Genomic DNA, 27,126 nt, shown 5'->3' on the forward strand with positions numbered 1-27,126 from the left:
TGTTTTTGCAGTTAAAGATCTTCTTTCTGGCATAGATAATGTCATGAGAGAGCTCACATCATCTATATAAAAGAAGGATATCAATGAAGTAGGCAAACCATGCAAAATTTATGGATATACGACAAAATTTATCATTTAATTAAGCAAAGAAACACTGATAAAACTTGAATATATTCATAATTCCTCTTTATTGATTTTGTTAGCTAGCAAACAAAATAATTCAAACAATCAAAGAAGAATAAGAAGAATTATGACAAAATTTATTACGTAATTAAGCAAACAAAGCTTATACAGTAAAGAGTTCTAATAATGATCAGCAAAACAGACCACTCAATTGGGTTGGATCAGATGCATGTGGCAATAGTTGGGAAGGAATTCATTCCATCAATTCATGTGTGACATCTATATAAGTTGCTATTGTTTTTTACCTTTAATGAATTGTTGTTGTTTCCTTATTCTTTTTTTTTTTTTTTTTGCTTGTACTTGTTTTTCAGGTTCATTTGTAGGTTCATGCTTCTGTTGTCTCTGTGTTTTGTTCCTTTCTTGTTGTTTGCTTGTTGTTTCTGTTCTTGCAGTTTCCTCTTTGTTATCTTGTTGCTTTTTTGTCTCATTGTTGTCTTCTTTTTCTTACTTTTGTCTTTTTGCAGTATAAGATCTTGTTTCTGGCCTAGATAATCTCTTACGAGAACTCGCAACATCTATATGAAAGAGGTATATCAATGAATTAGGCAAACCATGCAAAATTTATGGATATACGACAAAATTATCATTTAATTAAGTAAAGAAACATTGATAAAACTTGAATATATTCATAATTCCTCTGGATTCATTTTGTTAGTTAGCAAACAAAATAATTCAAACAATCAAATAAGAATAAGAAGAATTATGAAAATTAAGCTAATTTATCCCTGAGGCAAATTCAGCAATAAAAAAGAAAAAGAAGAAAAATAGACTGAGGCAAATTCTTCCCCAAAAGAGATCAAATTTGTTTAAGTTGGTGAGTCTATTGACTATTGTGTCAACCATCTTCTGCCCACATCAAATTTTTGCAATTGTATCCCTACATAGAAATGGAGATGGATGTGTAAGTGATAAACTTATCAATTGGTTTGGTATGTGAACCAAACTTATGAGTTGGTTTGATAAACTTATTAGTTGTATATTTATTTATGTATCTATTGTTACTATTATATATACTATCTATACTATCTGTACTATCTATACTATTATATTATGTTATACCAAACTTATGAGTTGGTTTGATAAACTTATTAGTTGTATATTTATTTATGTATCTATTGTTACTATTATATATACTATCTATACTATTATATTATGTGAGCCCCTATATTGGTTTGTTAAAACTTTTTCCATGTGACATTTACATAATTTAAAAAAAAAAAAAAAACTAATCAAATTTTACTTGATGTCAGTTACTCTCTTATGGGAACAAACAGTTGCAGAACCACAACCTATAGTATGGTTTAATTATCAAATCTATAAATTGGTTTGAGTCCTACAACAGAAAAAAGGTTTATCAGGGTAGATGCCTTGATTTGATGCACTTCTACTATAAGGTAAAAGTATTGCAAGGCTTTTATTTGTAGGCTACATCAATAGCATGATTTGTATATTTAAGTTTGATAAAGATCATTGAGTTATTTTTTTCAATTTACAATTGGTATTTCAATTGTTAGTACATCTGTATACAGTTTAAACTATTTCTTTGAGTGGAATTTTAGTATGAAAATTTACTCAAACAACCATTATCCAAAAAAAAAAAGAAAAAAAATATTAATTATAAAAATGTTAGCAAAAGAGAGGTGTAGTTTATAATCGATCAAATATTAAACAAAAATCGGACAAAAAGTTAATCCATAAGGTGTAAAAAAATTGCAATTTTTGAGAAATTGGACATAGTGAAATAACCAAATAAAAAATAAAATAAAATATATCAAAAGAATGATGCAAGTTATTATCAATCAAATATTAAACAAAAGTCACACAAAATTTAATATATAAAAAATTAGACACATGTGGTGTGCGCACCGTTCTAATTACTATTATATATGTGAACAACTCATTTTAATCTCTTGAACCCACTCCCTACTTTAGTCTTTTGAACTAACTCCCTACTTTAGTCTCTTGAACCAACTCCCTCTTTTTTTGTTAACTGATTTTTTTTGTATCAAAAATTAAATTTTTTTTTTAAAAAATGAACCTAATTTTGAACTTGAAAACCAACACCCTTATCACTTGATCAACGAACATTTTACATATTCACAAGTTTTATTTTCTGAAAATACCCTAATATTGTTGAAATTTGCAAGTTGTAATTGAACCATATCTAGGGTTTTTGAAAATGTGTTTGACTAGGGAGAGAAATAAGGGTTTCAGTTGCTTACGCTTTACAGGCATGTTTCCTCGAATTTTTTGTTTGAATCAGTTGATTTGGTGTTCGAATCGCCTGAGTTGTGTTCGTTGTTTTGCCTGAGAGTGGAAGGTATTTGCCGACGGTGGAAAATGAGAAAAACAGGACTTCAATTGCGTAACTCACGCTTTTGTTTCCCTTGTCTGGCAAATATATAGTACCTTTTTTTTTTAATTTTTTTTATCGGTGATAAATTTATCAATGGAAAATTTCTTGGTACAATAGCAAGATATTTCGAGTTTTGCAATTGATTTTCAATTTAAATTGTTCAACATTTCAGTTTAGGAAATGCTTCAGCTTTCTCATATTCATATTTAGATGAAATATAAACATATTATATTTGGTGTTGAAATAAAATATTTGTAAAACTTATTAAAAAAAATCAAATTAGCTATCAACTTAAAATTAATAAAACCTGATTCTTAAATATTAGTATTTTGCATTGTAAAATTATAGTATGATCTTTCATCATTCTTGAGCTCATGTGTAATTAAGTACAAATAATTTTTTATATATATACATATATATATATATTTTACGAATGTATTCTAAACATTGAATGTAATTAAGTACAAAATATTGAATGTTTTTAAACATTGAATGTATTCTAAACATTGAATAATTTTTTTTAATTATTATTATTATTATTTTATTTTATTTTATTTTATTTTATTTAACGCATGTATTCTAAACATTGAATGTTTCATTGAAGCAAATTAAGAACTAAAATGATCAAAAGAATGTAATATTGTTTGTGTTTTAATTTTTAATTTAGGTAAATTTTTTATTTTTTTTATAGTGTTTTGTTTACTTGAATTGGGAAAAAAGAATGAGAGAGAGAGAGAGAGAGAGAGAGAGAGAGAGAGAGAGAGAGAGAGAGAGAGAAATTTTACAATAGTACTTCTTTTTTTTTTATCAGTGGCAAATATCTTGCTATGTCTTGCTACAATAGCAAGATATTTTGAGTTTTGCAATTCATTTTCAGTTTAAATTGTTCAAAATTTCAGTCTAAGAAATGCGTCAGTGTTCTCATATTCAGATGAAATATAATACATGAGAACATTGTTGAGTATTTTATAAACATGAGAACACTCTTGAGCATTCTTGAGCATTTTAATAACACCTAATTCTTAAATATTAGTATTTTGCATTGTAAAATTATAATATGATTTTTCAACATTCTTGAGCTCATGTGTAAATAACTACAAATAATTTTTTTTTTTTTTTTACAAATTTATTCTAACTGTACTTTTATCTTATATCATGGCAACACTCACACTCATGAGGTTATTGTTCACAGTGATAAATTTGTTGAAACAGTGATAAATTTATTAGTGTAAACAAAATACTATAAGAAAATAAATTTATCAGTATAGTAATTCCAAACCTGTTATTAACCTTTAAATTTGACACAAATAATCAGATTATAATCAATTTTTTGAATGAAAATTGCATAAAATCAGACTGATATCAAAAGCTAGATATGGTAACAATATAGATAAAAAAAACTAAATGTTTCATTGAAGCAAATGAAGAACCAAAATGATCAAAATAATGTAATAGGGTTTGTGTTTTAATTTTCAATTTAGGTAAATTTTTTATTTTTTATTTATTTATAGTTCTTTGTTTAATTGAGTTTGGAGAAAAGAATGAGAGAGAGAGAGAGAGAGAGAGAGAGAGAGAGAGAGAGAGAGAGAGAGAGAGAGAGAGAGAGAGAGAGAGAGAGAGAGAGGTGCTGGTTTTTTTGTTTGAACAGTGATAAATTGATCAGTGTAAACAAAGCACTATAAGAAAATAAATTTATTAGTATAGTGATGCAAATCGGTTATTAACCTTTAAATTTGACACAAATAATCAGATTAAAATCAATTTTTTGAATGAAATTAGCATAAAACCAGACTGATATCAAAAGCCAAATCTGGTAACAATATGGAGATAAAAGACTAAATGTTTAATTAAAGCAAATGAAGAACCAAAATAATCAAAACAATGTAATAGTGTTTGTGTTTTAATTTTCAATTTAGGTAAATTTTTTATTTTTTTTATAGTGCTTTGTTTAATTGAGTTCGGAAAAAAGAATGAGAGAGAGAGGTGCTGGTTTTTTTGTTTAAACAGTGAAAAATTTGTCAGTGTTTACAGTGATAAATTTGTTGAAACAGTGATAAATTTATCAGTGAAAACAAAACACTATAAAAAAATAAATTTATCAGTATAGTGACTCCAAACCTGTTATTAAGCTTTAAATTTGACACAAATAATCAGATCATAATCAATTTTTTGAATGAAATTTGCATAAAACAAGACCTATATCAAAAGCCAAATCTAGTAACAATATGGTTAAGAAAGACTGAATATTTCATTGAAGCAAATTTGACATTGTAACAACCAAGCATTGTAATATTCATTGAAGGAAAGTAAGAACCAAAATGATTATAATCTTTGTCCCAAATTATTCAAGCGTTGTTGTCATTGTGTATTGTGTCCCAAAACTTCTTGTCTTCAAGCACCGCTTCTATTGCCTCATCAACGATTTGTTGGGTGTCTGTCAGTTGGTTAGTCAACAAAGCATCTATGATATCTGCTCTGATTTGGTGGCACTCATCCTTTGTTCAGTTGGGAAAGATGTCTTTGTTACAAACATATTCTCTCATGAGATAACAAACTATGACGCCACAATCAAGTCTACGATGACATTGGAAAAACAAAGTTAGTAGTCATCAATGATAATTTTATCAATGTAATGTGTTTTGGTTTTCAGAAACTTACGAATGATCAACTTGTTGGGGACAATTCATTGCAATTTCTATTTCTTCATGAAACTTGTTACCTTCAATGAGTTTGGGATTGTGATGTTGAAGGTATTTTTCAATAACCTTTCTCTGCAAAATATATTAATAATTAATTGGTGTTTGACAAATAAATGCATAATAAAATTTGATATAGACAAGGGGAATGGATGATATCATAATTAATTGGTGTTTTACCAGTTTGTTTGCCTCGTTTAAGTGGTAATCTATTTATATGCTTGGTCTCATTGAATTGTAAAACTCCCATGAGCCATTTTTAGTATCGAGTACCAACAACGTCCAATGTTTTTCATTGAAAATTGAGAAAAGAAGATATCTTTCCCTGACAGCTTCTAACATCATTTTGTTCAACAATTGATTTGTTTATGCCTCATCCTTTATGGTGAACAAATACTGTGTTTTGCAAATATATTAGTTTTGATTACAATGTAATTCATTAATGGTAATTTTATCACTATAAGATTGGATGAATGAGAACTTATGCACTTGATTTAGACAAGGGGAATGGATGGTATCGTAATGAAATATATATATATATATATATATGTAATTTACTTACATGGCATGATGTAGTAAATATATATGTTGTTCCTGCTTGCGAGCTGAGGCTGAACTTTGGCTTCGGTTGCTCTTCTGTCATTAAGATTTCCTTGTATGCATTTATTGCTTGTTTTAAAAACAAAAGCAAACAAGGTTAATGAGAGAATTATTATTTGGTATTACAATTGATAAATGCACAAATAGGGATTTGATTTTACATTTCCAGAAAGTTCTTCGCATTTGACTATTTTGTCAATATCATCCAAGTACAAATAGCTGCTAATTCCTTTCCTTGTAAGATTGGATAATTGCAAATGTGAAAATAAAATTTATCACTGTATACCAAAATTTATTGCTCAATTAACGAAACAAAGGTTAGGGGAACAAATTGAGCATCAAATTTTACTTGATGTATCAAATCTGAACCATGAAATGAAGTACAAAACATAAACTCAAATGCCTAAATAATTTGATACCATAGATGAGACACCATGAAGATTAGCAAAATATATCACTCTACCAAACAAATTAAGTAAAATTTATCATTATGTAGCAAATTTTATCACTGTATATCAAAATTTATCAATGATTGAAGTAAACGAAGGTTATACATTGATAAATGCATGACTATATACTAAAATTTAGTTTCCAAATTTGGAAATTATGTTCTTACGTGCTGGTTTTTGTTCCCTAAAGACTAGTGAGTTTCATCCTTGATTTCTTTGGCAATTTGTGAAACACTAGATAGGAAGTGTCAATTTGTTTTGTTGGATGTTGATGTTGTGTATGCTCTTCTTTTCTGGTCTTTGCACTTTCTTCAACCACTGGTTCTACTTCATCAACTGTCTTGTTCTGCTTTGGTTGTCTTTTCGTTATGTACCAAAAATCTAGATCTTTGTGCTCTTTTCTTGTTTCTCTATTTTTCACCCTTTTTATCATTGAGCTCACAGGAGGCGATGTTTTGGGAGTGGTGGCTTCAACTTCAACTGCGATTTGTTCTTCTTGACTGTCCAGGTAGAGATTTGATTCAACCTGCATTGCAATTCTCTCATTAAGTAGCACTATTTCCACATCTTTCACTTCTATTTGTGTCTTTGCTTTCTTGCTTTGTTCTTCCATTTGTTTACTGAGTTTCATGAGTTAGTCCTTAAGCTCATCATTTTCTGCTTGGATTCTTGCCTTCTCCATTTCTAGCCTTTGGATTATCAGGACATTCTCTTCTAGTTTCTGAAAGGTATGTTCATTAATTTTGACATGGTAGATATTTGTTTCATAGGCAAGTTTCCTTTTTGCTTTCCTCTTTTCAGCCGGTGTTTGATGCTTAAATCCTGGGGAAGTTGTTAGACCAACTTTATGTTTGATCATTGTTTCTTCTTCATCATTTTCTAGGTGTCAAAAGAAAGCTCATTTCTTTGCACATGAACTGGACCTTCTTCAGTTTCATGCTGAAAGTTGGCTTTCCTTCTTGCATTCTTTTTTGATTGCAGTGTTGTTGATTTCCTCTTTTTTCGAGCACCTGTTTGATGCTTGGGATTCGGTGAATTTCTTCCTAGACTGAGACTGAATATCTTTCTGATAATTGGTTCTTCTTCCTTTTCAGATAATTCAGTCTCCTCTTTTTTCTCAAAGTTACATTCTTCATCTTCATGCTCATCCCCTGTTTGTGGTTGCAATTGTTTGTATATGTTATGTTCTTCAATTGTGTCTTTCAAATTACTCTTCTACATGAATGAAAATTATTAAAAAGAATGATATGACGCAAAGTTAAGTAATAATTTATCATTCGGTGATTCAAATTTATAATAAGACTAGTAATTTGGTTCATGATAACAAGTTTTATCAGTGAATTAGCAACATTAGGCAAAATTTATCACTCAATGAAGTTAACTAAGAAAATTTATAACTGTGAGCAAAAAGTTATCAGTCCATATCAATATTTATCGCCGCATAGCAAAATTCATCACTCAATTAAAGAAATAAAGGTTATACACTGATAAAACTTGTTTATTCAATAATTTCCTAGCACAGATGAAATGCCTAAATAATTTTTCTGCCACAAATGTGACACCATGAAGATTAAGAAGAATTTATCAGTCTTGCTAAAATTTATCAATGCATAACAAAATCTAATATTTTTTTAAACAAAACAAAGGATATCAACGGATACCTCAATATGTTTCAGATCATGCAAGGATGACTTTGCCAATTGTTCTCCCAGATGAGTAATGTTCCATTTTGCAAATCTTGGGATTGGGTTCTTGTCATTTGGTTTGATGATCTTTGCATGCTCACATATCCAATACTATTGAGGACAAAAAAAATGTTATAAATTAGTATTTATTAAATGTAAATATTATAGTTTAAGTTGTAAGTGAGGTATTTACTTACCAATAAGATGATCACACATCCGCACACTCTAACAATTTGGTTGATGTTGCGTGCTATTGATCTTGTAAGATGTTGTTTTGCTGCGCCACACCAATCATAAGACTTCATTTTGTAAATATTCTCGAGGTATTTCATGAACCCCTAACCAATTGTTGTCCTAGTACCCGGATACAACAAAAGCAAACAAACTAGAAGGCACACAAGCCTAACGACATCTTCTACATCTTCATTATTGTTGCTTCTCGAAAGTTTTGTTATCAACTTTTGGATTGAAGCACTTGTCATTCTGCTCTCGGTTATTTTCCTTCTTTGCACAATAGCTACCTCATTTTTTCTTCCGTATGCAAGATTTATCTTCTTCTGTCCACATGCAATCCCAAAAATTAACTTGAAGTCATTTCTTTTCAACTTCAGCTTCTTTCTAGTAATTTCAAATGTGGTTCTATCCATTTGGTAAGTTTGCAAAATTTTTGCAACCACATCATCATATTTAATTGAATCTCTTCTTTTAACCTTATTTTCACTCAATGTATCAACCAGAAGTGAAAAAGGTGTCTTTCTCAATAGTGTCAAATGCTCTTCTCTGAGTTTTGTTGTCTTGAAAAAATTGATAAGAGATTGAATGTTAGAACGGTAGACATACTTTGCTTCATTATCATGTATCTGTTCATTCCTAGTTTTTCTTCTGTCAATCTTTTTCTTCCCTCTTGCTTTGTGGAGCTCTAGAGCTTGTTTCAGTTGTTCCTGTTTGGGCTCCTCATTGTCAATGTTAGATTTAGGTTTAACTTCTAGTTGATTTTCACTTTCATGTGTTGTTGGCTCTATAACAAACTCAACTTTTTCAATCTTTTTCTTCTTTGAGAAACTTGTTTCTCGACGACGTAATCTTTTACAGTGACTGGCAACATCTGTACAAAAACATTGAGCATGAACATTGAAAATTAAGAAGAATTTATCACTCTATTATGCAAATTAAGCAAATATATAACTGTATAGCAAAGTGTAGATTCCAAATTGCAAAGGAACATGAAGTATCATGATGAAGATGAAGATGAAGATGAAAACGAAAACAATTGTATAGCAAATTTTATCACTGGATTAGCAAAAGTAAGCAAATCCATCATTGTATAGGAAACGAACATGAAGATGTGATTATTATGAAGTTGAATATCGCTCATAAATTAATACTGTATGGTACAGATTGGAAATAGCTTCAAGTCAAATTGTATCACTCAATTATAGTTATGAGAGAAGAAGGGAGGCAAATCTATCATTATAACAAATTTTATTATTCAATTAGGAAAATTAAGCAAATCTATTATTCTTTGTAGCAAATTTTCTCGCTGAATTGGGCAAAGTAAACAAATCTGTTATTGTATATCAAATTTTATCACTGAATTAGCAAAAGTAAGCAAATCCATCATTGTATAGCAAATGAACATGAATGTGTGATTATTATGAAGTTGAATATCACTCATAAATTAATACTGTATGATACATATTGAAAATAGTTTCAAGTCGAATTTTATTACTCAACTATAGTTATGAAAGAAGAAGGGAAGCAAATCCATAGTTATGAAATAAGAAGAGAAGCAAATCCATCATTATAACAAATTTTATCACTCAATTAGGAAAATTAAGCAAACCTATCATTCTTGTAGCAATTTTTCTCACTGAATTGGGCAAAGTAAGCAAATCTATTATTGTATATCAAATTTTATCACTGAATTAGCAAAAGTAAGCAAATCCATCATTGTATAGCAAATGAACATGAAGATGTGATTATTATGAAGTTGAATATTACTTAATTATAGTTATAAAAGAAGAACGGAAGATGAATACGACTCACGTTTGATTCGCATGTTTGTTGAAGATGAACTAAACAGGGAATATAGATCAAAATGGTGGAGGATTTGTTAGGGATCTGTTTGGAATCAGAATATAGATCGAAACATAGGTGATTTCTTTGGAAACAATGGGAGATTCAGGGAAAATCTCTTCGTTTGTTTCGATTTTCAAATCGCAAATTGCCTCAGAATGGTTTCCAAATCGCCTCAGAATAGTTTCCAAATCAGAACAATTGAGAAGGAGCGTGTGTTTCACGCGCACAGGGAAAACCTTGTGATATGTTCTTTGCTTCACGCGTATGGTGTGACATTCAGGGGTAAAATTGGAAACTAAAATAGGGCAGGACTTGGCGGGTATCAATTTGTTTGGATGAGACTGGCTGGTAAGTCCCCCTAAATAGTATTTGGGTCTAACTCCTCCTCAGTCCAGAAATAGATTGGACAGTGTTGTTGGGCCACAGTAGACTCAACTTCAGGCCCATCTAAATAATTCAAATCATTCAATTTATAGAACTCGTCAAGTATATCATTCTTATAAAAAAATCACGTTAATCAGGTATCGATAGTCACTTGATCAACATGTATTTGTGTCTATAATTTATTTTTAAAATTATAATTGTCATTGAAACAAATACAAACTGATGAAGTAACTACTGATATCCGATTAATGTGATTTTTTGCAAGGATGATATACTCGATAAGCTTTACATATTAAACGGTTTAAATCATCGAAATGGATCTGGAATAAGGCCCACCACATCCCAACATCACTATCTAGTCTAATTTCGGATTGGAGAGAAACTATGGCCAATAATATTTTACTATATCCCTACCATAATAAGAAAATCTACCAACATAAAAAGAAAAAAAAAATCAATTTCCTACCATGCTTCCCTTCCATGCCATACTATAAAGCAAAATAACTTTGTATATGCCTTAATCAAATGATCATATATTATTATCATTTATAATAATAATATAAATATTATTTTATTTATTACAAAGATTAACACGAGGCTTTTTCTTCATGTATGTTAATAACAATATTGAGTACAAAAGCTTCTGTGATGAGATTTTCTAACGAAAGTTTTTGTCATGATTGTGTTGTCTTGTTTGCCATGATTCTGTTATTCTTTTTACTTTCTTAGAATAAAAAAAATATATCATTGTAGTTATAATTTTATATCTCAAAACACTAATCATTTTAACCGTTTTTTCTTTGGATGAATTTTAAAGAACTGAATAATTAAAGAAAATTTAAAACATTAAACTTGTTGGAAAAATTGTTTTGGAAAAATAGTTTACAACCAAAATTTTATAAAAGCACCAAAATGTAAATTTTGAATTTTTAAAAAATTATTTTCACACAAATATAAAACTGATAGTAAATGTGGGGACATAATTTTTGAATGACAACACGTGGCTGAGGTGACACCGAAGTGTCAGCCAAGATGTCACGTGTCTTGGACATGACACCGAGATGATCTCGGCTAGGCCGAGGTTATCTGCGAAGAAATTGGAATCCGGGATAAGCGGATAAAAGACAAGAGCCCTAGAATGAGAGATGATTTCAATTTGGGTAAAGAGAAGACTCTTAAAGAGTTTATCACAATCCTACTAGGAGTCCAAGATTAGCAATAATCCTAAGTCCATTGAAGTTAGGCTTCTATTGGGATTAGATAAGTGTTGGCTATAAAAGAGAGGCACCCCCATGGGTCTAAGGTATGCTTTTTATGCTCTGAATAGTGAGTTAAGAACTTTTGCTATCTTTGAGAGATAACTTACTTGATCGTCGGAGTGCCCCCAGGTCGACGAACCACCGCCGGAATCTCTTCTTTCTGTTACAGGTCGTTTGGACTTAATCTATTCTGCCAGTGTTTCTCCAGCTAAGTTCTAATTTGGCAGTGTGGTCAGAAATCGACTCACATAATTTGGCACCGTCTGTGGGAAAGAAAGGAGAATAGATGGCCAACGACGAACAAAAAGATGCCTAAAAAGAGGGGCAGAACATAGTTCCTGCAGTCCCCTCAGCACGACAGGGCAAACGGGCATTCTCACTGGCCTTCACGGGAGGTCGGGCATGGAGAATGATGCTTGGGAGTTGGAATTTACAAGCTACGGTTGGTTTAACACTTGTTGAAATTTTAAGAAAAATTTACAAGTTGAAATTAAACCGAGGACATGTTTAACACTTGTTGAAATTTTAAGGAAAATTTACAAGTTGAAGTTAAACCGAAGACATGTTTAACACTTGTTGAAATTTTAAGAAACATTTACAAGCTGAAGTTAAATCGGGGTCATGATTAGAGGAAGGAATGATATAGGTTTCATCATCTCAGGATGCCAAGGTAACAAAACCTAGGGGGCAGTTGTGGGGACATAATTTTTGAATGACAACACGTGGCCGAGGTGTCACCGAAGTGCCAGCCGAGGTGCCGCGTGTCTTGGTCATGACACCGAGATGATCTTGGCTAGGCCGAGGTTATCTGCGAAGAAATCGGAATCCTGGATAAGCAGATAAAGGACAAAAGTCCTAGAATGGGAGAGGACTTCAGTTTGGATAAAGATAAGACTCTTAGAGAGTTTATCCGAATCCTACTGGGAGTCCAAGATTAGCAGTAATCCTAAGTCCATTGAAGCTAGGCTTCTATTGAGACTAGGTTTGTGTTGGCTATAAAAGAGAGGCACCCTCATGGGTCTAAATTATGCTTTTTGTATTCTGAATAGTGAGTTAAGCACTTTTGCTATCTTTGAGAGATAACTGACTTGATCGTCTGAGTGCCCCCGGGTGGACGAACCACCGCCGAAATCTCTTCTTTTTGTTGCAGGTCGTTCAGGCTTAATCTATTATGCCAGTGTTTCTCCAGCTGAGTTTTAGTTTGGTAGTGTGGTCAGAAATCGACTCACATAGTTTAATACTTGTTGAAATTTATGAAAAATTTACAAGTTGAAGATAAACCGAGGTCATGTTTAACACTTGTTGAAATTTTTGTGAAAAATTTACAAGTTGAAGTTAAACCGAGGTCATGTTTAACACTTGTTGAAATTTGTGAAAAATTTACAAGTAGAAGTTAAACCAAGGTTATGTTTAACACTTATTGAAATTTGTGAAAAATTTACATGTTGAAGTTAAACCGAGATCATGTTTAAGACTTGTTGAAATTTGTGAAAAATTTACAAGTTAAAATTAAACTGAGGTTGTGTTAAAGGAAGATAGGTTTAAACACTTGTTGAAATTCTTGAAAAATTTACAAGTTAAGCCAAGGTTGAAACGAAAGAAATACTTGCGTACTTGCAGAGATAAAAGCATTGGTTTGTATAAAGCGAGGTATATTAGCCCAAGAAGATTACACAGTTAAGGTGTACGTTGAAGACATGTAACATGTTCTAAGTATAAGAGTCATACAAGAACAGAAAAAAGAAGACAAATATTCAAAGGAGATTATAGAATGCATTCAGAAAAGAAAGAAGGAACTTCGGCCTAAACATTGAAAATTAATTGTTTTGATTACAAAAGTGGCACGTCGGCTAAATTAAAGCTTACATTGAAACATAAAGTACAAAGTACAAGAAGCAAAAGGGAAACATTAAAATAGTCTACTCGGCGTCGGCAGCAGGTTGTGTCTCTCCCCCAGAAGACAGTTGGGAAGACTTCTCAGCAGCCTTCTCAGCCGCGAGCTCAACATCAATCTCCTGAAGAGTTTGATCAAGGCTCTTCTCGGCGATTGGCACCTCAGAGTCTGTCTTCTGGGAGGTGGCATCTTTTAAAATTTTATCATCATCTTGAGACAAGTCCACGACTTGCTCATTCAAATTAGGGGACTTAGCCCCAGCAGCCTCCTTAGTCTTCCTCAGCAAAGCTTCCTCCTCAGAATCATCTTCGGATTGGCTTGGAGTAGGGGGGAATGGCAGGGCGAGGACGTCGGCGTTCCTGAGGAGGGAGTCCTCGGGGACATCGAGTTTCTTCAGGGCAGCCATCCAACCATGGGTGAAACCCTTGTTGCATGCCTACTTCACCTGACTCTTGTAGTTCGCCGTGACATCTACCACCCCCTCAGCGTATGTCTTTTCGTCAGCAGCCTTGATCTCGGCATCTTTTGTGGCCAGAGCAGCCCGGAGCTCGGCTTGAGCCTCAGCAGTTTTTATTAAGGCATCGTTTTTCTCGGCTTCAAGGACCTTTTTAATGGCTTCTGCAGCATCAACTTTCTCCTCAGCCGCATCCTGAGCTTTTATAGTTGCCTCAGTTTGATCTACCAAGGTCTTCATCTTGTCCTTGGCCCTGTTGAGGGACTTTTGTAAAGCGGTGACCTCCCTGATTTTTTCGGCCAGCTCCTTCCTCATTTCAAAAGCTTGCATTGAGAAGGAGTGGGCATGCTGGATCGCCTGAAAGAAAATGAATAAGACAAAAGTTAGTAAAATTCTCTGAGTATGAAAGAATGGAGAAAGAAAAATACCAAGTGTGAAAGACTTACTTGAACTGAATGCTGGAGCATCAGAGTGAAATTCTCGTACTCGCTCATCTCGGCGTTTCAGTTAAGATCGTTTGGAAGGAGCAGAGCCGTAGAGAGGGCGATGTCGACTTTGAGGTCAGTCGCACTATCGCCAGCTTTGACCGGCTTGTCCTCAATGGTGATCGGGGGGGCCCAGGGGGCATCTGGTTTAATTGGCCCCGAGGTTGTGGCCGACTCAGACCTTAGCCTTTTTGACCGAGTGGATTGGGATGGTTCGGCCTCGGCGAGACTGTTCTCGGCGACGGAGGTGGTCTTTTCACTCCCAGCCAATTTCGAAATTGGCAAGGTGTCCTCAGTATCAATCTGAGTCACCGTTTCCTTTGGCTAAGCCTTCTTCAATCTCTTGGGCTTTCGCTTTGGTTAAGGCTGAGATGGTGCCGGTTGAGCATCAACGGTGGTAGGGATGTCGGCTAAGAGATCTTCAGCGACTGCTTTCTTGCGGCCCATCTCGGCAGCGAAAACAGTTCGGTGTCGTCTACAACGTTGAGATGGTGGGATCAATTGTGGAGCCGAGGTAGATGGCTGCTCTGCTGGATCAGAGGTTGACCCCTGATCTAGCCGAGATGATGAAGTTGTGGGAGGAGTAGTGGCGGACGGAGGAGACTGACTCTTCTTCTTCTTTGAAACATCGGGAAGAACCGACTTATAGGTGGGAATGAAGTTGAGTAGCAAAGGAGCTCTCTGCCTCGGAATGGGTAGATCCAACAACTTCTTCAAGCCCTTGCTGGGAAAAGAGGACTTGCGAAAGTCTTTTGTTGGTTGAGGAAGAGCTGCAAGGAAAACAGGCATTAGAATAAACAAAGTATTGAAGACTTTAAAAACAAGTAAGTATAAACACTGGGCTCTTACCATTACCCTCTACAAAATCTATTCGAGGAAGAGGGTAGAGGTGGAGGTCCTGATCTGGAGCGAACTCCCAGTTCCCTGAGATAATGAAGTAATCATCCCCCGGCTCCCTTGTTGGAGTCTGGGAGGTCGACAACGATTTTATACTCTGTGGACCTCGGCTTGAGGTAGTAAATATAGCCTTTCTCCAACTTGAGGCCACACATGGTGTAGCAGTATTGGATATTGGCTAAGGTAACCCTAGCATTTTCCTGTTTGGCTAAGGCTATTATACCATTGATGACTCAGTAGGAATTGATGGCAAGCTGCATTGGGTTCAATTTATAGTAATGGAGTATCTCACGGAAGAGGGTGTCTAGTGGGAGCCTAAGTCCACACTCAATAAAAGCTACAACGGGGAAAGGCATAGAATCAGTTGTGGGCATGATGGAGTCATCCTCCCCAGCCAACCTCAGATAAATGTCGATGGGGATGGAAAACTCCTGCCTAAAATATTTCAACTTGGTTGGGGTATCTACCCTATGCTTCCACATACCCATGACGTTGGCTTAGGGGAAAGGTGTATAAGTTGGAAATAAAGTGTTCTATAAAGGCTCAGAAGATCTTGGCAAAACCTAAGCAAATGCTGGGGTAAAGATTTTTTGCGATCCAAAGTGAAGGTTGTTTCAGTTTTTTCCTAAGATTCGTGTGTTCTATGGTAAATCTCAAACCTAAGTCTAAGCAAATGGAGATTAAAAGCAAGAATCTGGAAAAAAACACGGCAAACAGAAACAAGAGCAATGATTCAGAATCAAGAATAGTGGTGAATCATCAAGAACACTGTGACAGAATGTGTGCAAGGGTGCAAGGCCAAGAATAGTGGCAGAATGAACAAGTATGTGGGTATTGTGTGTATATTAAAGAACGGTTTGGGCAAAAAGGAAAATCATGAGATAAATATGCTCAGAATACATGGTTGGATTCAAAAACACAAATGTGAATGATGTTGCAATTACAGTATACAGATGTACCAGTTTGAGGAAGAGAAAAAATTAAAACGAAGGGACAGTGACTTACAGGGGAAGATTAGGGTCATCGAGATCAGACGGTGGCAACAACCAGAGAAGTGCAGCAAAATCCTCGCCGGAGGGGGAAAGTGAAGCTAGTTGCAGAAAGCTTCGCGAGAGCGGTAATGGCAGATTTGGAAGAAAAAGTTAGAGAGAGAAAAAGTTGGATGCTCAAAAAATGGTGGTGTGAAGTGAAAAGACGGAGAGAGGGATAAATTTTGTCAAAAATGCGAAATGGTGGAAAAAATTCAATGAATGTACCTTGGACGACGTGCCTACCAGGCGGCGCACGTATGGAATGACGCGACCTGATAGCACGTGTCAGGTACGAGTCAGTAGGGAAAAACGCATGGCAAAAACGGTTGATTTATTCTGCGTGACAGCTCATACGCATGAAGAAACTCTTGAAGTTCTTGGTTTAAAGAAGCAAAGACTTCGGCTGGGAGGATGATCTCGGCTGAGAAACTTGAACAACCCTGGTTAATGGTTCTGAGGCATTGATGGAAGTAGACTATAGGTCTTGGTCATACTGAGCCGACGAGTTCTTACTTCGGCAATAAATGATGAATCGAGTTTAACCGACGTACTAGATGGAAGAAATGATATAGGTTCCATCACCTCAGGATGCTGAGGTAATAGAACCTAGGGGGCAGTTGTGGGGACATAATTTTAGAATGACAACACGTGGCCGAGGTGTCACCGAAGTGCCAGCCGAGGTGTCACTTGTCTTGGTCATGACACCAAGATCATCTCGGCTAGGCCGAGGTTATTTGTTAAGATACCGGAATCCAAGATAAGCGGATAAGGAACAAGAGTCCTAGAATGAGAGAGGACTTCAGTTTGGGTAAAGATAAGACTCTTAGAGAGTTTATCCCTATTTTACTTGGAGTCCAAGATTAGCAGTAATCCTAAGTCCATTGAAGCTAGGCTTCTATTGGGATTAGGTTTGTGTTGGCTATAAAAGAGAGGCACCCTCATGGGTCTAAGGTATGCTTTTTATGCTCTGAATAGTGAGTTAAGCACTTTTGTTATCTTTGAGAGATAATTGACTTGATCGTCGGAGTGCCCACGGGTGGACGAACCACCGTCGGAATCTCTTCTTTTTGTGACAGGTTGTTCGGGCTTAATCTATTCTGCCAGTGTTCTCCAGTTGAGTGCTTGATTGGCAGTGTGGTCGGAAATTGATACACACAGTAAATATGAAAAAATTACTGATAAATCCAAGTTGAGTGGTGTGTCAGGTATTAGTTCAATGATTAATTTTATTTGATGAGAATGACAGGCATTGAAATGTCGTCGAAAAAGCCGTCGACAACCAATGATGGTTAGCGGCAGCAATTGGTGGCATAGCGAGACATTGGAACAAATAGTTAAACATTTCAACAAATAATTGCAGAGATAGGTGCATGTGAACAAATATGTGACATTTAAATAATAGACAGATAGTTAAACTTTTGAATAGATAAGATGTCATTTTGGATATAAAAAATAATAATTAAGTTTTGGCCTATTGACCCAATAGCTTCATAAATGAACTTTTGAACCAAGTGTACATTAACATATTGGCCATAAGCTTATAACTTGGGCTACCCCTGTAAAATCAATCAATCAGTCGAAATTAGTCTGAAAATGAACTAAGCATAGAAATCAACAAAACTCATTATTTCAATATTTAATTAAATTCCACTTTCTTATTTTGAGTATTTATTAGCCAAATACTCAAAATTTTGCTTTCTAGCCAATTTTACCATATTACCCCGATGATTATGGTATATATATATATATTACTCTAAATGAAAAGTTGTCATTTTGCAATTACCATTATACCCCTAAGGGTTAATATTACCATTTTACACTAGAGACATCTCAAGTTCGTTTCATATATGTTAAATTCAATAAAAACACACATATTATTCCCAAATGACCAATTTACCTCTAAGGAGCCAAAATTACCATTTTGTCCTTTTAAACCCAAAACCCACTAAATAACTCAAATAGGCTACTAAATAACATAAGTTAATAAGTTATTCTTAAAATAGTCATTTTAATGAAACTAGTAATTAAACCTAACTAGACAAAATAAGGCAAAAATACCAAATCTGACCAGAGTATATTCATATATTCTTGAAATCAAATAACAAATCATAGACATAAGCTAACAAATGCAATACTACTCTTTAATCATGCTATTAATCTCAAAATAAACCCTAACCATAATTTTCTAAGGTAAAAAGAGATAAAACCCCTACTTGTTTAGAAGCTTTCACAAAATGTAGGAAAGTGAGAGATGGTAGTGTTTAATGTTCACCCAACTCCCAACTCAAGCTCCGTCAAAGGAAACTCACAATAGACCCTTTGCTCACAAGTATGTATGAGGTTAAATTCAAACAATGGTAGAAGAAGGTGTAAGTTTCAAGCATGAAATCTAAGAGAAAGATGAAGAAAAGTGAGAGAGGGATAGCATAGAGAGCCACGGTTTTGGCTTCTATTAGGGATGAAAATATGACATTCTCTCTCTATATTGATATAACTTCCATTTTTTTGTGACTTTATTAATATTTAAATACAAGGAAGATGTGATTCATGAATATATATATATATATATATATATTTATTCTAGATGTGGGTTGAGCATGATAACAATGTGACTCGTGAATACTATCGCTTATTGGAAATTTTTGATTTGTTTTGTAATATTTAAATTATGTGACGTGTGATTCTTGTTGCATGTTGGAAATCTATGAAATTGTATTTTGTATTGAAATCTTGTTCTTCTATGGTATGCTTTACATTTTGTTTTTTGTTTTTAATTATTGAACATATGGCCAATTTTCAGTTTAATGTTTGTTGTGTTTCTTGAAATTCTACTTTGAAATCCCATTTTTTTGTGAAATTCTTACCTAAAGTGTTTAAATTATGTCACCAATTTGTAAGGGTTTGTTTGGGATGTGGGTTGATTTTTTGGCTATTTTAGCCTGAGGTTTAAAAACCTGATTTGGGATAAGCTTTTTTGCTTTTTTGGCTTTTTGGATTTTTGGTAAGGTGTCCACATGTGAAATTACTCAAATGCCCTTGGGGTGAAGGTGTTCCCCCCAACCTGTTGGCCAGTGCTGGGCGGGTGGGTTGAGGATGACACGTCAGCCAATTAATTTGGCTTTTATTTATTTATTTATTTTAGCATGCTTTTTTATGGTTTTTTTTATTACAGGGAAAACGATAATTTCGGCCTTTTTTTAAAAAAAAAAGAAAAAGGCAAACATCTCAAAAAATTTATGTCAACGACTGTAATCATTTGTTGGAACATTTAAAAAAAAAAATTTGGTTAAAATTTTTTGTAAAAATAATTTGAAAAATTACTTTTTCTCTCCTTTACCCAATTTGTTAAACAAAAAATGGTATAAATCACACTCCTATTTTTTACCCAAAATTCAGTTGACAGCCACATATTACGTGCCTATTTTAATTTTTTAATGTTTTTAATTTTTCTGTCACAGTCGTCAAATCATAATACCACAGTTTGCCATCGTGCCATCCTGCTTAATTATTACAAGTATGTAACAAAATTTGTCCTTCTTCAACACAATAATTTTACAAAATAAGGTAAGTAAACCATTCAAATTTCAATTTTCCATGTACACATGCATATTGTATAGGATAATATAATCACATACATCCCGACCGTGGCTTAATAATGTTACAAGCATACAAATATTTTAGTTGAATATTATATGTTTTCTAACATTTCGTTATTACGCATGTACATTAACTTGTCCTGTATGCGAACTCGCACCAATGCCATATGCAAGTCCTCATCCCAAACCATTAAACCATCCTTTTCATGTGGAACTTTTGGTATGGCATTTACTATTGACATAGTCTCTTCATTGTTGAAGATAGGGCCAACAGTTGTTGTCTCACGCCCCAAAATTTCGTAATTTATCAAGATCGTTTACTTTTTTTCGAGATGTACAAATCAAAGCAATTCAAACTATGCCAATAAATTCATATTTAATTCTTTGTACCTTAACTCCACCACTTCGGCCTTTCATTTCCTGCCTATACATATATCCCATGTGTCTCCCGTATACCTAACACCGCTCCGAAACCAAACTTCCATGGGGATATCGTCCTGAGTTTGACCCACACTCCTCGGATGATTAGCATATACGTACGCGGGTAAATCAAAACACTCGTCTACTCCTGAGAACGAGGCAACAATATATATATACACAATCCCTCATTCACTCATGAGAATAAACATAACAATGCCAAACTTAAAGCATTCAAATAAATCTTATAATCCTCACATTTTTTTTTATACTCTTTCTCACCAACACTCAAATAAAACAACAATCCATGGAGTCATGGTGGAGTATTCGGAATTTATATATGGGTTCTAAGTTTATTTTAATTTCATATAACCATGAGTGTGATGACAACCATAAAATAAATACATATAAAACCCCTAAACCTTGCATACACAACTAATCAAAATAATTAAAATCAATCCATCATCTTCATGTAAATACAATATCAAACCAATATCAAATAAATAAAAATAAATAAATAATAACAACACAATAAACATAAATCAAGGAGAGTGAGTTTTGCACTCACAATTATTTTTTTGAAGATCAAAGAAATATTTGAGCATTAATGAAACTACCAAAACAAAACCCTAATCATTTTTTCCTTTTTCTCCACCTTTTGCCGTCTCTCTCTTATTTTTTTTCTTTCTCTCTCTTCTTTCTAACAGCCCCTTACCTCATCACATAGTCTCTCTCTCTCTCTCTCTCTCTCTCTCTCTCTCTCTCTCTCTCTCTCTCTCTCTCTCTCTCTCTCTCTCAGCTGCTGTTGCTCCTCTTGAAAATTCACTTTTGTGATTAAACCTAGGTCTAGTACATCATACCTAATTTACTATTATATTTATATTATACAAATATAACATAAATACAACATACATAAATATGATATATATTTTATCAATATATAAAATATTTTTTTTATATATAAATATTCAGATTAATTATATATAATTAACTATCACATTAAATTAATTAAACAACACATTAAATTCTCATGTATCCACATAATTAATAAATCCAAAAAAATTAAAGTAATAATAATAAATAATGACTTTAAAATATTAGGGTCTCTACAATATACACACCTTAAAAGAATCTCGTCCGGAGATTCGATACGAGAGAGTACTAAGCAAACAGCTCCGGGTGCACACATTGAACTTTTTCTTTTAATTCCCAAGTCATATCGTTCTCATTTTCACTCCATTGCACTTTCACCAAGTTCATTTTCTTGCGCCCCAATTGCTTTACATCCCGGTCTAGAATAGTAACCAGTCACACCACATACGTTAGATCGTCACTAATCTCCAATACTTCTGGCGATACTACTTGGGAAGGGTCTTGTACACACTTCGACAATAAAGATACACGGAACACATTGTGAATCATAGCTAAAGTAGGTGGTAGGGCTAATTTGTAAGCCACATTACTAATCCTCTCAGTGATCTCATATGGTCCCACAAATCTAGGTACCAACTTTCTCTTCTTTCCAAACCGCATGATACCCTTCATGAGCGAGACCTTCAAAAACACAAAATCTCCAACATTCAACTCAACCCCCTTACGTTTTCTATCAGCGTAATTCTTCTGAAGACTCTGTGTAGTCTTAATACGTTCTCAAATAATGTTTACATTCTTTGTGATCTCTCTCACCAACTCTGGCCTTTCTAAGCGCATCTCTTACCTCCATCCAACAAGCAGGTGATTGAATAGCCTCACATATAAAGCCTCAAAAGGTGTCATCCTGATACTTGAGTGATAACTGTTATTATAAGAAAACTCCACCAATGACAAGTGTTCTTCCCAACTACCACCAAGGTCGAGGACGCAAGCTCTCAACATATCCTCCAAGATCTGATTTACCCACCTAGTTTGCCCATCCATCTAAGGATGATAAGCCATGTCTAACCTAGCACCTAAAGCATGCTGAAAACTCTCCCAAAACTCTGCCACAAACAATGGATCATGATATGAAATTATAGAAAATGGCGCGCCGTGAAGTCGCACCACCTTTCGAATATACAGCCTAGCTAGTTTATCCATAATTCGATGAACACTGATAGGAATAAAATGAGCAGATTTGGTGAGTCGATTCACTATCACCCAAATAGATTCATTGCCTCACTTAGACCGTGGAAATCATCCACGAAGTCCATAAAGATGTACTCCCATTTTCAAGTAGGGATCTCGAGAGGCTGCAAAAGTTTAAACTATCGTTGGTGTTCTTCCTTAACCTGTTGACACACATAACATCGAGAAACATACTCTCCTACGTCCTTCTTCATACCTTCCCACCAAAACGTCCTCTTTAGGTCATGATATATCATGGTCCCACCTGAGTGGATAGTATATTGGGACCTATGGGCATCATCCATAATCTCTTTTCTCAATTCAACAATGTTAGGTAGACATAACCTACCCCTGAATCGCAATCTCCCATCTTAGTCCACAGACCAATCAGTAGGACAATCATCGATCAAATCCACTACAAGGTTATCGAGCTTGCTGACAAGGAACCCATCTAAATACTACATCTGACAAACTTTACCCAGTAACGTCGGTTGCATGGTCAAACTACCAATGTATGCCCTCTCGACACTCTCTCTTGGTTAAACATCATACATCAAAACAAACTCCAAGGACTTCCATTCTTGAATCATCAAAGAAGCTATAATCCCATGTTGTCGACTAAGTGCATCTGCCACCACATTTTCTTTCCTCGGGTGGTAAAGGATCTCAAAATCATAAATGCTCTGAATTCAACCCACTATTGTTGCCTCATGTTCAACTCTTTTTGAGAAAACAAATATTTGAGGTTCTTGTGATCTGTATATAACTCAAAGCACTCCCCAAACAAGTAGTGTCGCCACACTTTCAACGCAAAAACATAACTTTCAGGTGTTCTCTGTGTTCTTTCTCTTTTTTAGAATGCACCAGGATATCATCTATGAAGATAATCACAAACTTATTTAGATACGGTTGAAAATTCTATTCATCAAGTCCATGAAATAGGTAAGAGCATTTGTCAAGCCAAAAGGCATTATAAGAAATTCGTACAACCCATACCGAGTCCGAAAAGTAGTAAGCGGTATACTTTCCTCTGACACACCCATCTGATGGTAACCCTGTAGACACCCCATTTTTGACCACCCGCAAGACTCGGACGCTTGGTTCAATACACTCGATGATGAAAGTTGAATTGTAAATCCGTAGCGACTCGGAATCAGTTGGGCTTCCGAAATAACCTCACATCTTAAACATTTATCTTGTTTAAACCCTTGGGTTTCATTTTTGGACCATTTCTCACCCTGAGCTAAGTTTGAACCAAAAAATAGGGGAGGCCATCAAGACCCCGGCCGTGCATCAGTGATGGCCGGCCGTGGCTATGAAAGGCTAGCCGGCCTTCGATGGCGATAAACACTATTCTAGACGGGAGGTCGCCAGTTGTCTATTTTTGAAGATATTTATCACCTTTTCAGCTTGAATTCTATAAAACCGAAGCTCTGGGATTGTTTTGAGGGTTGAAAAAAATTCAAGAAGAGATATATACACCTTGAGAGCCCTTTACTCCTCCTTCTTCCATTGCAAATTACCTTGGAGCTAACTTAGCTTGCTTATACCACCTAAATACATCATATACAACCTTGCCTTACTATCATAAAGCCTTGGTTAATCTTGAGGAAGTGTAATTCAAGCTTGAGATTGCATTGAAACCAAGTTTGAAACTTTAAGAACAAGCTTGCTTCTTGAAAGGTATAAGCTTGCTTTATCTTTTCTTGCTTTCATTTCTATTCTTTACTTCATCATTCTTGCTGTTTTGGTTGGTTTTGAGTTTGTTTGAAGTGTTGGAGTTGGGTTTGAAGGGTTACCAAAAGGGTAGAGGGAGCTTGCTCTTTCTACACCTTTATTCATAATCCAAACCTTCTCCTTTTCGCTCTTTTATTTTTTATTTTTTATTTTATTTTATTTTTTTTACACTGATTTTCAGAGGTTTGAAAAGGCTTAAAACCATGTTTTGAAGCATCAAAAATGGAGGGGTTAGCTATCTCTCCTCACCCTTGTTTACTAGCCTTAATGCTCGTCTTTGTTGTCTATCTTTTTAAACCCTTTTCATGCATATTTCACCTCTGATTTTCATGTATTTAGGACTGTTTTTAGGTTGTCTAAGCTTTCTCAATTGGTTTGGGCCTTGTTTGATACACTTGAGGTCTCATAAGTTGGTTTGTTTGTTGTTTAATGCACTTTCTTTGTTCATTTCCATGTTTGGAGTCTGAGTTTGCTAATCAACCAATCATCTCATATCTTTCATTCATGAGGATGGTTTTAACCAATTGAGGTTACTCAATGCATGTAAAGGAGACCTACACTTAATGGCTAATCTCTTCGGAGATTCATCGTCAACGGTATAGTCTCCTTCTCATGTTTTGGGAGGACCTCTTGTTTGACATCACTTCTCAATTAGAGGAATTTAACATCATATTTGGACAAATGGACTAATAAATGGCAAAGCCTAAAACAATTGGTTTAAAATTTGGATCAACACACTTAAAGAAAATGGCTTAAATAGCTTGAACTTAGCCAGACATTATGCCAAGTTCCTTGTGTCAAGGGTTATCAAGCATCAATTCATGGTGTTTTTGATGTCCTTGAAGCGTTGCAACGTCCCTTTTTGAGTTCATCCCGGGACAAAAGGGAGGGGTGGTCCATTTCCGTTACATTCATTGATTTTTTCTCCAAAATGACATTCGAGATCATCAAGCAATCATATCACTCATTGATGGTTTTGGAATCAATTCCAACATTCTCTTGAGATTTTCCTATGACAGAAAAGGAAGGAAAGACAAACAGAGCTTGGAAATGCTCTATCTGCATTGATTTCACCCCAAAGCACAAAAAAAGAGTTTGTACCAAATCAATGCACGACCGGCCCTCTGTACACCCGGTCGGCCATTAGTAATGCACAGCCGGCCCTTGATATGTGGTCAGCAGTGCAGTTTTGCAAAAATAGAGGTAGTGGCTGAAGGTGAAACAGAGGCAGTCCGGGGCAGATAGAGTAGCTTTTAGGCGATGCGCATGCAACGTTCATTCATCTTTCATCATGTTCACAATCAAATACGTTTGGTTATTTAATTGTTCTGTTAGCATAGCAAATTGTGTTGTAATATTTAATTAGTCTAATTAGTTGTAGCTAATTAGTTGATGTTATAATATTTAGAGTGCTTAGCCTAGTTAATCCATTAATTAGCTTAGATAGTTAGTTAATTTCTCATTTCAAGTGTTGTAATAATTAGTTAATTAGCTTAATTAGTTGGTTAGCTTTATTCATTCAGACCCTCCTTCGGAAGGGCGTAATGTTGTAATAAGTGTGAGTGCATGTGTCCATGTCTTCCAACCCCACGTCTTTCTTCCTTTTATTTAATCGCTTTTGGTGGTTAGATTAGGGTCATGTTTTAATTAGCATACTTTATGCCTTTGTAGACACCCCATTTTTGACCGACCTTGAGACTCAGACGTCACCAGTTGAGCACTTGGTGATATTGCATAATGTGCTCGTTCAGAAGTTTCAGAGTCGCGGCTGCGAGCCCCGCCTCCGGACTTCCGGACCTTCTTCGGTGCCTTGCCTCGGTTTGCGAACCAGACTCGGTTTTCTCTGTTTCTTTTCCTAAGGGGAGGGAGAGGTCCCGTAGACCATCTCTCAATGTCCGTAGGCTACATTTGGTGGCCGTAGGCCATTTTTCCCATTTCGGAGCCCGGTTTCCGATTTTCGGAGCCGTCAGGCCGTGTGCCTCGGTTCGGGACCGCCTAACCATCTCCGTTTGCTCTGATTTTTGGCATACATCTTATTTTCTCCCTTTTGAGGGACACTGGGGTCTGAGAAACCCACTTCGTGGCCGAACGCCACTTTCGGTGTTTAACGGGCAGTTTCTGGGGCCTCGAACTGCGTGTTTTGGCCCCCGAACATTCGTTTTGCATCGGTTTTCGTTCATTTTTGGCAGGTACCTCTGTTTTATCACCAGGAAGGTCACTGGAGGGTGGGAGGCTAGTAATTGTTGCAGCAACCAGTTATCTCTCCTCCGGAGCCTCCCGGCGCCCGTTTTTCCAACTTCCGGGCTAATGTTGAACACCCTAGGGGTAGTGTTGCCAACTTTCAACCACATAACTGTGATCTACACACCTTGGAGGACCCAAAAAAGTCATGGCCGGCCATTAATTGTTATTTCCATTTTTGCCCCTCCTCTTCCGGGCCAATGTTGAACACCTTGGGCCCACTTTCTTGAACTTTGAACCACATATATGTGTGATGTACACACTTGGGAGGACCCTAAAAGTTTATGGCCGGCCATTAATTTTTCTTTCCATTTTTGCCCCTCCTCTTCAAATGCAATGTTGAACACCCTGGAGTCACTGTTGCCAACCCCAAACCACATATATGTGATCTACACACATGAGAGGACACCAAAAGTTGGTGGGAGGCTAGTAATTTTTCTGAAAAGCCAACTTCTTTTTGGTCAAAAGTGTTTCAGCATGAATCCGGGAAGGAGAAAAAGCTGCGCGGCTTCACCGAAACGGGCGTAACTCTTTGCACAAGAGGAATTAAGATATGAGGCCACCACCATTGGAAAGCTTA

This window comes from Camellia sinensis, chromosome 8, assembly GCF_055761805.1.
Source record: "Camellia sinensis isolate YWXY chromosome 8, ASM5576180v1, whole genome shotgun sequence".
NCBI classification, from domain to species: domain Eukaryota; kingdom Viridiplantae; phylum Streptophyta; class Magnoliopsida; order Ericales; family Theaceae; genus Camellia; species Camellia sinensis.